Source organism: Lepeophtheirus salmonis, chromosome 5, assembly GCF_016086655.4.
Source record: "Lepeophtheirus salmonis chromosome 5, UVic_Lsal_1.4, whole genome shotgun sequence".
Lineage (NCBI taxonomy): Eukaryota > Metazoa > Arthropoda > Copepoda > Siphonostomatoida > Caligidae > Lepeophtheirus > Lepeophtheirus salmonis.
Genome location: NC_052135.2, coordinates 24,971,224 through 24,982,391, shown reverse-complemented (window position 1 = coordinate 24,982,391; position 11,168 = coordinate 24,971,224). Strand labels below are relative to the sequence as shown.

Here is an 11,168-nt window from a genome sequence, read left to right as displayed (position 1 = left end):
CGACTTCAATCCTCGATTCTACTCCAATTCCAACAAGGCCTTGCTCTATAACTCCCGAGCAACCACTCATTTTAAGACTTTCCGTCTTTCATGAGCACACTTATAAGATATTATTTCATACTTATATGTTCTGTCTTAGAAAATTAAATAATAATGATAATATCTTGTGAAAATTAAAAATCCTGCTGAGATTGTCTCCTAGAAAAAGCTGCTCCCGTTTTGTAGGACATATTTAAAGACCTCTGATTTTAAAAACTGAATGATTTCAATCTTACTTTGGATATTTAGTTATATACAAAAAAACTTTTTAAAAAATGAGTGGTAATTTTGTGTTTATCATTTCAAAGTTTAATAAGAGAAACTGATCAAACAAAATATGAAATTAATAATTAAATGTTTATTTGAATTATCTTCGAATTGAAATACATTTTGTTGATAAAATACATGGTAATTTAAAAAAAAATTTATTAAACAGAAGAATATGTTCACTGGATTTTATGGGTAATGGTTGTCATGCTAGTGATTAATATGAAGTTAAACTTTGTGGGAGTCTCAGGTTCTGTCGGTACAGAAAGAGTTAAATATCAAGTTAATCTAGGATACAAAAAAATTGAGATAAATATTAATAATGATGAAGTTGAATTGTAGTACTAGGTTAGATCATAATGTAATCAGGCGTGCTATAATTTTCAATTCGATGTTTCGTACCGATTGCTGGACAAGACAGACATATATTATGAAAAAACATGCAACCAATCATATTCAATGACGTGACAATTAAAAAGCATGGTGGAAGTCAAACATAAGTCATACATACGTTGTGGTATAACCTTGTATTTCTATTAACCTTGATAGTGATCCAATTTATTTTATTTGTTGTAATGAAAAATATAATTTTTATACCGTGTCTTTAATTAAACTTTAATTATTGGAAGGACCTTTTTAAATTAATTGAAATATAAATATAACAATAAAGTTATACAAAATACTTGCGGGTTTAAACTTTTACTTTAAATCTATGAACATGTTTTTTAATTATGAATTTTGTTTTCTTGATCATTTTTTAAAAGCTTTCTAATCAATGCAATTAATATATTGCGTAAACTTATTTCTCCTTTTTCAAAAACCAATAAATAATTACACTGTTCAATAGCAAAAATGGATTAAAACCAGTATAAGGTTAACTTAGTCGAATTTTATCACTTGATTCCAAATATGGCTTTATTTTTATTCTTTGAGACTCATGTCCTCAAAAAAAAGATCATATTTATATGTTATTTTTCGCATTTTTGAAGAAAAGGATAGGTTTTATGAATATATTTTTATCTGTATCACGTTTAGAACTTAAGTTATATTTGTATATAGTTAAAAATAAATGTTTTTTATTCAGAGGCTCATAATTTCAAAAGGAATATATTGCAAAAGTTTAAAAGTATTTCATTTGATAGCTGAAAAGTTCAGCTTTAATTTGAAAAAAAAACAGCCTCCCCAAAAGTGGTTTATATTGTTGTCAATTTGAGATATGGGCACGACCATATTTCAACGATAAAACTCATTTTTGAACTGATCTCTCATAAAGTTCATATATTTGCACGCCTCAGCTAGAAGAGAAGAAAAATTAAGAAAAAGATTGTAAAAAAAAGATGAATAAAGGGGTACAAAATGTGAAATGCAATACTTCTTGAGAGTAGGATCAACAATTCGGGATAGGTGTTCATCAATGAAGAAGAGTGCATACGCGGAAAGAAATCCCATCTGAATTGCTCCTGCGTAAGATTTGTCTAAGGAATCCCTTGAATATCTGTATTTTGGAATCCCTCATTTACTACGTGTATTCAATATTACAATTAGTCCATCTGATCCACAAAATGTCTTTACAATCAATGTTTATAACTTATATTTCCTTCACTAGGAGTGACCGTGATCGAAACTACGCATATTGAGTTAAAGAGAGTAATTTTACTCAAGCACGGGTTCCCTTGGGCTACGTTGCTCGATATTTAATTATTGTTTACTAACTGCACAAATCATTAGTCGCAACTTGGCAATGGGGGAGTATACTCCTCTATAAAATATTTTCAAAAAGATAATTAAAATGGATTTTCCTAAAAAACAATCACAAGATCAAAATAAAGAATTTCAAATTTTGGTAAATATGTATTACACAATCAACAATAACTACACATTTATAGGGATGGGGAAAAATAGTTTTAAATAACAATTTAAATTTAAGTTTAGAAATAGAACAATTGCTTGTGTTATTGTTTTTTTTTAATTCTTTTATTATTATTACCATTTATCACAACAACATCTTATACACATTAATATAAACGTTAGACACACAATTTTATATTTACTCCCCTTCCTCCAACGTAAGGATGACGAAGAAGATAATGGAAAAAGAAAATAAGGAGGAGAGTTAATGAGCGAGCGCTCATCTTTTCATTATAGAATTTTCGGTTGACCGTAGATAGATTATGTAAACATAAGAAATAGAAAACTATCACTTCAAAAACCAACAATTAGTGTAAGGCAAGGTATATATAATCAGGTATGTTCTTCTTAAATGTTTTTGATTTGTTATTGAAAAGAGCACGTGATATCTGACGTCATTGGATTTAAAATAATTGATAATAGATGAACAATTTCAAGCTATAATTAATATTTGTATTATCATCATTTACTTTAAAAGTCTAGCCTCTACGATTTTCCTACTAATTTCAAAATGAACACTCCGGAGAGAAATCTTTTACCTTGTGCTGTGTCAATCTGCTACTCTTCTCATGTGAACTCCAGTGAAATTTATTATTACCATAGATTTACCAAAGCCAAGGACATTCGTGCAAAATGGATCCAAGCTTGTCATAGACAAGACCCATTCAATTGCGAAACTGCCAGGGTTTCTTCTAGACATTTTGAGGAAGACTACCTTCAGAGAAATCTAAAGGTCAAACTCATGTCTAATTACGGAAAGACTTCTATTAGCAAGGATCGGAAAATTTTGAAATCAAATGTTTTTCTTACTTTATATTTGGTTCCTGAAAGTTCTATTCGAGCCTCGGAGACAGAGAAATAAAATATTAAAAGGACAAAAAGGTAATTGATAGAATAACTAACTATATGCATAAGAAATTAAGCAGATCTATTTTATAAATATTCATGACCATCCTTATATTTATCCTAGGCTCTCCTCCAGGAACACAAAAAAAAAATTGTTAATGGACTTCTCACTACTCCCAAATAAGGAAGTTTGAAAGTTGATAAGCCCCCTGAAGAATGTTCGGATGCTATAGAAGTATCATTTGAATATTTAAAACCTTCTTTGGATGTACCCTTGGGCACTATTGAAGAGCATGTAGTACCACAACAAAATATAAATATGCCAGTACAGACATATATATATAATGAACAGCTTCCCTTACCAGCTTGATCCACATTAAGGAAATGGATTTCCAAAATTTAAATGTGGTCCTGGAATTCAATACAAACTTTTGGACATTTTAAATAAACAAATGGTTGGTAAATAAAGGAATACATTATTGTTATGGTTAATTATAATTAATAATTTCGGATTGTTTTCCATTTTAGAGCTCTCTCAAATGGATGTCCATTTAAGCCGTCTTGGAGTGTTGTCTTTCAATGAAATGGAATTGAAACCAAGTTATGACTATTCTTGATCTTTTGATCAAGTCTTTGATCCGAACAAGAAGATTCAGGTGGCAATGATTCGTGGTCTTTGTGATTCTTGGAAGATGCCTGTTTATTTTGATTCTGACAATGCAATGACTATTGAAAATCTATTCTGTATTATTTAAAAAATATAACAAAGCGCAATATTTGTAGTGGCCTCCAATTTTTTTTTCGAAACTTTGAACAGAAAAGGGCATTCATTCCGGGTGATAACATGGAGAAAGACCCTCTTCAGCATAACCTCCATCATAGTATCCCAGGGACAACTACATTGTCAAATCAATTTTTCTCCAGACATATCAGAATAACATGGCAATTAATATTCAATTAAGTCATTAATTTAAGGATATTCTTCTATACAAAATTTTATTTATTTATTAATATGAGATGAATTTTTTGAAATCGAGTCGAACTTGATCATTATAGAATCTGTTATGAAATAGTTGATTAAATGTAAGAGGTTGTGGTACACTTAGTGAGTCATCTTCAGTTGTGTCAGCCTACAGCGTTATAACCAGCCCAGTTTTCTGATTTTGGAGGTAGAACTTGATATTTTAATTGCTTTATTTAGAAGGTCATTATTTTATTGGGACTTTTTCCTTGAAAACTTGATTTCTTACTCACTTAATCGCTCGAAAAGCTCACTTGCCTGCTTTCTGATAGAGCTATAAACAAAACAGTCTTCTCACTCTCTCCATTAATTCGTATTGGACAAACTCGTGATTAATATTAATGCAAGCAAAACTCTAGCATCTCATATGTTAAAGTTTTTAATTCCCATTCTATTATAGTTATATACAAGTAAAGTAAGATCATTGAAGATTTTCTTAACTAGTTGAAACTATCAATATATGACATCTGGCACTATCAAAACTAGTATTGAATGATTTTTGTATATATTTCTAGACTTTGTTAGAAATTTCATAACAAACGATTCAAAAAAAGACACACATATCTTAAATATAGGCTCGTGTAAATATATTACCCACTGTGTATGCATTATTTGAAATGTATTTATGATGGCCGGAAGCTCACTTCACAATGTCAGATATCGACTAGTTTGAGCTTAGTATTTCATTATATTTTTAAGACTTTCTACAAATATTTAACGATATCAAACACACGCTTTTGTTTGCAGTCCAATTCTGAAAATCATAAAAGATTATATATTTCTTGATTCCATGTATATCGTAGATTTTGAGGTAAGATATTGGGAAGCATTTGTTCGATTTGGTATTCTGTCTAACATAAAGTAGAGTTGAGATGGATCAAAAGCAACTGATGTGGCTATTAGTGACTGTAAAGCGTAGATACACCACTTAAACCATGAGCATTCCACAACTGCAGTACTCATCGCGGATTTATGCAGCCAAATTAATTAAATATTTCCATTATGCTATGAAAGAATTCTTTGCTTGATTATTCGGCGATATCAGAAATATAAATAGGAAATACGGATTTGGATTTCATTTCCTTTTTTTATTTGTTTGAGTTGTTTTACTGTTTCTGGTTTTTTAAATATTATACAAGTATGGTGAATATGTAAAGCTTTGTATTTATTAGTTGGTGATGCGGAAAGGTTGATTATTCTTTTTTAGGTCTTAAAAAGGAAATTAATTTTTAACTATAATATTAAATGATGTTTGGATACAAACGTCAATTTCCTAGAAAAAATTAAAATAATGTATGAAAAAAGAAATAAATACATCCAAACCTATATACTTAAACACGTTTTGATTTTTTTCTTATTAAAGCTGAAAAAAAAGAATATTACATTAGAACTTGACGGGGTAAAGGTAATTTTTTTTTGTATATAAAACCTAAACTATTTAATGAACTTCTTTGCTGTAAAACCAATTGAAACTACGTGAGGTTATGGATTTTCAAACAAGATCCTAAAAAAGGTTATTTTTCCACCGCCCTACTTTTTTCTCTTTAAATCTAGGCATTGACGAATTCTAATATTTCCTACGACTCAACACTTTTTTAAAATTATATAAATTTTAAAAAAATGACCAAATGGTTTTTATTTAATTGGTTTTTTTTATTACATGGATTTAAGATGTGGGAAAGGGAAGCTGGAAATCCTTGAGGCGAATTTTTCAAAAAAATAGTTTTTCATATATGCTTCTTTTTTAATTACTTTTAATCCTATTTTTTTTTTGACAACCTTTCACATCCGGGTGCTACCATTTTCCCATAAATTTAACATTAATCACTATGTTTATTTTCAAATTATTTTTTTACACATTATTACTAAATTATTTGTGAAAATAATATCTATACTTGTTTTGTCAAGTAGAATATAAAATAAAAGTACTCAATGATATAATATAAAAAAAAATCATCAAACTTAAGTAGATATTTAAAGATAAGAAACTCACTTAACACCTACAGGTAAACCAGTTTTTCATAGATTTTTCGGCAAATAGTATAAGCCAGAATTTTTTCATTAATTTGATTATTGCTAAAATAAACCTAGAGACCTTAATAAATCCACATTATAAGAATTACTTTCGAATACTTTATGGGTATGAAAGAGTTAAAGATGCAATTTTTCAATAATAAAAGATATCACTAAAAATAACAGCACGTATATAGAATTAGTTCATATAAATTTGAAAAAAAAATAACAAAAACTTATTTTTATTGATGGATTATTGATTAATTTCATATTCAAAAGCTTGCATAAACTTTTAAAAAATGCTCAAAATTTAAATCAAAAAGCAGATTTGATAGGAAAAAAACATTTCAAGTACTACTACAATCAAATATGGAACTTGAAAGATTTTTGAAAAAGTATTACTTTGTAGACTTGTATTTTTGATTTTATACTTTCAAAAGATTTCTTGCAATTAATTCAGCAACTATATTGATTTGTTTTCCATTTTATTCGGTTAAAAATCACTATATATAAGGAAATTTCTAAATAATTTTTTTTTTTGGAATACACGATGAATGTTGATAAAAAGGGCGTTATAAATATTTATGTTAGCTAATACTTCCATACTTGTCGAAAATCGAAAATTAAAGTGCTCATCCAGGCACTTTGAAGATTGTTTGCGAGAAGAACAGGTTTGCTCTTATGAGTTTTATTGGATCAGCTACAAGCAGCCGTGAGAGGTAAGAAATAAACACAAACCTCACTCTGTAAATAGCAAGGACATATATGCAGGAATTACTACGATGTCGATCTTCAATTCTAATCCGAGCCCAACAATGACTTACACTTATTACTCCCTAACAAATCCACAGTGTTACTCTCCGTCTTTCATGCTCATGGAAAGTATAAAAGACTTTATAGGTTGCAACTAAAAAAAGTATTGCGCTCCTCCTATGAGATATTTTTTTAAACTATACTTATACTTAGGGCTTATTTAAATTTCTCAATGTTCGTGAGTCAAAATATAAAATGAAAGTATATGTTCACAGATTTAATATACGACATATTTAATTAGAAAGATCGCTATAAAAACCATTGCTCAATAATACATTGAATCTTTAAAGTAGAGAAAAATAATTGGTTAGAGTACTAATATCTAACAGATTACCATCATAAACTTTTTTTTCAATATATACCTAAGAGATTTTGATATTACACTTGTTCATACGTCAAATTTGTAAAACAATGCTATATTTTTTATATTTGGATTTCACATGAGGGAAAAATTTGCTTAATCGGAGACCGTTAACAATGTTGTGGAATCTAATAGGAATCTAATTTCTAATTATTAAGGAATAGAAAATGAGGACTCTTCTTCTTAATTTGTACAATTTGCTCCTACTAATTGCAACTTGAAAAAGTAGCCTGTACATATGTATAAATTATTTTCAAAGTAAACGACGTTTTAAGATTAATAGACTTTAGAAGCTGTTTTCGAAAAAATATCGTCTGTTGGAAGGTATAATGGGTGTACAACAGACAAGTTTGATTTTTATTTTTTTTTCAATTTCGATTACGGATAGGGCGGAAAAGTTTGCCTCGTGGTATGGAAATAAACTGTACAAAACTTCATCCCTCTACAATTTCATCTTCATGCAGCACATTTTGTTCGAAGTTTTTGAAAAAAGTATTATTTTCCCTTATTTTGTTATATTTTTAGATAAACGCAAATATAAAAAATATATTAAATAAGTATATAAAGAAAACAAGATATATTTTTTATGGCAATTTGGCATTGCAGACATACGTTTTTTAAATAATATCCCATGATATTTTTCCACCAAATGAAAGAAACAGAATACTAGTGCCTTACATGAAACTTCCCGATTGATGTAAAATTTAAATCCTCTAATACGAATATGCAACATAGTTATTTCAACAGCTCTTTTCTTCGCTTTGGTCAATAGCTCTTCGTCTAAAATAGTTTCAAGAACAGTCTCTTATTCAATAATAATTGTCCTGGCCAATGACTGATTTAAGGTTACATCCTTTTTTGATTTAATTTCATTATCTTCATCTCAAATTGCAGTCACCGAAGGTAGAACTGGAGGACACTTCAACTTAATATTGTGATAATTGATGAAAACAAGCTTGGTTGTATAGAACTCTGTCAATATGGATGAATACCTTATTTAAACTATAGCCAAGGTAACATTGGCAAAGTTATGAGGAACGATCCACGTGGCAGTTGGTCCCATAACTTCAACCTTTTAATAGATACACCCGATACTCACAAATACTCTTGCCCTAGTGCCAACTAAAAAGTGATAGTACTCCTTCACTATATGATCAACACATTATTTGGATTTATTTCTTTGAGTCGAACACAGCCTTTTGGTTCCTTTTGTCACTTGCAGTTTTGATTTTACGAGGAAAATCTTAAAGTTGCGGATTTTTTTAAACTGAAACATGTTTAATTCTCAAAGATCATAGTCTTTATTTCATACAAAATACCCCTTTGAGCTCTTTTACGACCACGTGGAACACGCGGGTGATCCCTTTTAATATATATAACCAACGGAAGTCCTTAAACGTGAGTTGTAATTTAGCAAGGATTTATTTCCGGGAGATATACAAGGGGGTTTCTCCAAAATAATAACACTTTTTATGTATTGCAACCATCTTCCTCTTTGCACGTTAAGTTATCCTATTTTTAAATAATTAAAATATTATGATTCATCTTTTTTAAGCACATCTTAATTAAAGGTAACAAAGAATCTCTGTTATTGCTATTGAATAATATTATAGCTGATAGGCCATTTATGAGCCAAATAAAGTATCAAAAATCAAATAAAAGAGTCTTTCAGGTAAATCTGGACCATCTTTGACTACATTCTGAACAATAAAGAAACCATTTTACTCGGATATTTCAATTTAAAAGTAAGAGGTTGAGTGTTAAATTTAAGGTAGTTGTAAAAAGTTTAATTCAAATCAGGTATTTACAATGGACGAGATCCGGAGGAACACGATCATCTAATTGGCTCGCACGGTACAAAGCCCAGTGTATATCAAATGTCTACAACAACTGGAAGAAGGAGCAGCATATAAAAGAAAATCCCACAAGTCCAACAGTAATAAAAAAACTAATTCCTAGTTACTTGGTAGGGCCAAACCGGTACTCGAAGCATTTACTGTAAGTTCGATTAACATTCTTGCCAAAAAGGGCCGAATAAGCTGTTCAACAGTCTCCAGGCCCATAAAAACGTACCTGAGAATGAAGTCATACCGCTTCTATATAAGACATATCCTTACAGACAAAATGAATGTAACTTGGGCTGCCCACGATATAACATTTCTGAGAGAAAGTCCAATGGTACCGAATCCTCTTTTATTTGGATGAGAAACAATGGACTGTCGACAGATCCCACAACATCCATAACAACAAATGGTGAGCCACATAGAGAGTTAATGTCCACCAAATTCAGTCTCCTCCCCCCTCATCTTCTTTGAGCCAAAAGTGAAGATAGGTGCTGATAGTTACTGTGAATTTATGTCTCACCAAGTGATACCTTGGATGAAAGCTGATGTTAATGGTGCTGACCTCTCTTTTGTAAGGCCCGCAAGACCCAAAATTTGTTGAAAAAAGAGGAAGTACCACTTTTGGACACCCACACCTCACCCTCTAACACCCCTGATATTTATCCCATAGATTACTTATTTTAGGGAGAGTTAGATATGAAGAACTCTGTCAAATGATTGGCGAAGAAGGTGGACACATAGAGGGATTTTTTTTTTGTATTATTTGAGCTTTTAAATAAAATTTCAAAACTCTACTTGCATCCCTTATTGATCATGATACAATTAAATGTGGTGTAGATTTACCTGAAAGACACCTTTCATACACATAAATACTTATATAATGTATACTAGAGTAGGTGTAACCGGCGTTACCCGGACATTGAGAAATCAAAATTAATTCTGCACTTTTCTGCTTTTAATCTCTTTAGTAATGTATCTTTGCATACTTTTATAAGTTTTATAGAAGAAAAAATAATTAAATTGAAATTTTGATATTGTTTTAGTCAAAAATATGTTGTCGTATTTTTTTTATAAAATGCCATTTTAAGGCCACCATGTCCTAAAAGGCCAAAAAATTGTAAACAGAACCATCACTTGACCCCTAATAACTTTCATAAAAAAATCAGCAAAATCTATACCTTGTTTTGCCTCATATAACAAACATTCGCATTCAATATATAGATATACATATCATGAATATAAATGCATTTGATATCTTAATTAAATATTAAAACTTATAACAATTAAAATTTTAACTATTATTTTCTCTTCTTACATTTTTCTCATTCCCTCTTTGATCCTTCTTATTTGTGGTTATTTTAAATGTTTTAATCTACACAAATATTTTATCTTATAAATACAAGAATACATTTGTATAGTGGAGACCGTGACATTTACTACATGTCATTTAATCTGGCATAAAAAGGCAACATTCAAAAAATTCGGTGACTGGAAGATTTGCCCCAGGGATATTTCCCCCTGTGAACTTTCCCCTCATATATAAACTATATAATAGATGTATCTTGGTCCTTATTTTTATGGGCTGAAAATGTGCAAGTTCCTCCTTTAAAATTCTATGCAATTCATTATTTTCAACTCCAATTATACTAAAGAGTCTTGGTAAATACAATCAAAACTAATTTATAACTTCACGCTTCAAACCAAGGGATTTCTTCAAGATCCCTTATCTCTGAAGTGACTGCAAATTTCGATGAAACCACTTTAACTCACTAGCGAGTACTTCGGGCAGAAAGTGGGATTCTTGACCTCGTTAATTAAGTATTGGACCTGGGACAGGACGGGACTTTCAAAGGTTACTCCTGCATATATTATCAGCTTTTTACGATAGGTGCCTCATCGGAAAAACAAGTGTACCTTGTCTTTTCACGTTACTTCTATCTCAATAGAAGGAGATTCAATGATGAGTCAAGAGGGGAGGATCCCCCCATAACAAATGACTAAGATACTCTTTAGGAGGTCCTTATTTTCAAGAATTCTTTAAGTTTCTTCCGATAAT

The 11,168-nt window shown here is 30.2% G+C and overlaps 1 long non-coding RNA gene and 1 pseudogene across 1 annotated transcript; one reads left to right on the top strand and one right to left on the bottom strand.

The window, feature by feature from the left end:
• Positions 1 to 2,633: 2,633 nt before the first annotated feature.
• LOC121118458 (uncharacterized) lies at positions 2,634 to 3,836 on the top strand. The gene is made up of 3 exons (XR_005864459.2): positions 2,634 to 3,096; positions 3,185 to 3,515; positions 3,589 to 3,836. It is a non-coding gene; the product is annotated as an uncharacterized lncRNA (long non-coding RNA).
• Positions 3,837 to 7,885: 4,049 nt separating this feature from the next.
• Positions 7,886 to 8,755, bottom strand: LOC139905270 (pescadillo homolog; annotated as a pseudogene).
• Positions 8,756 to 11,168: the final 2,413 nt, after the last annotated feature.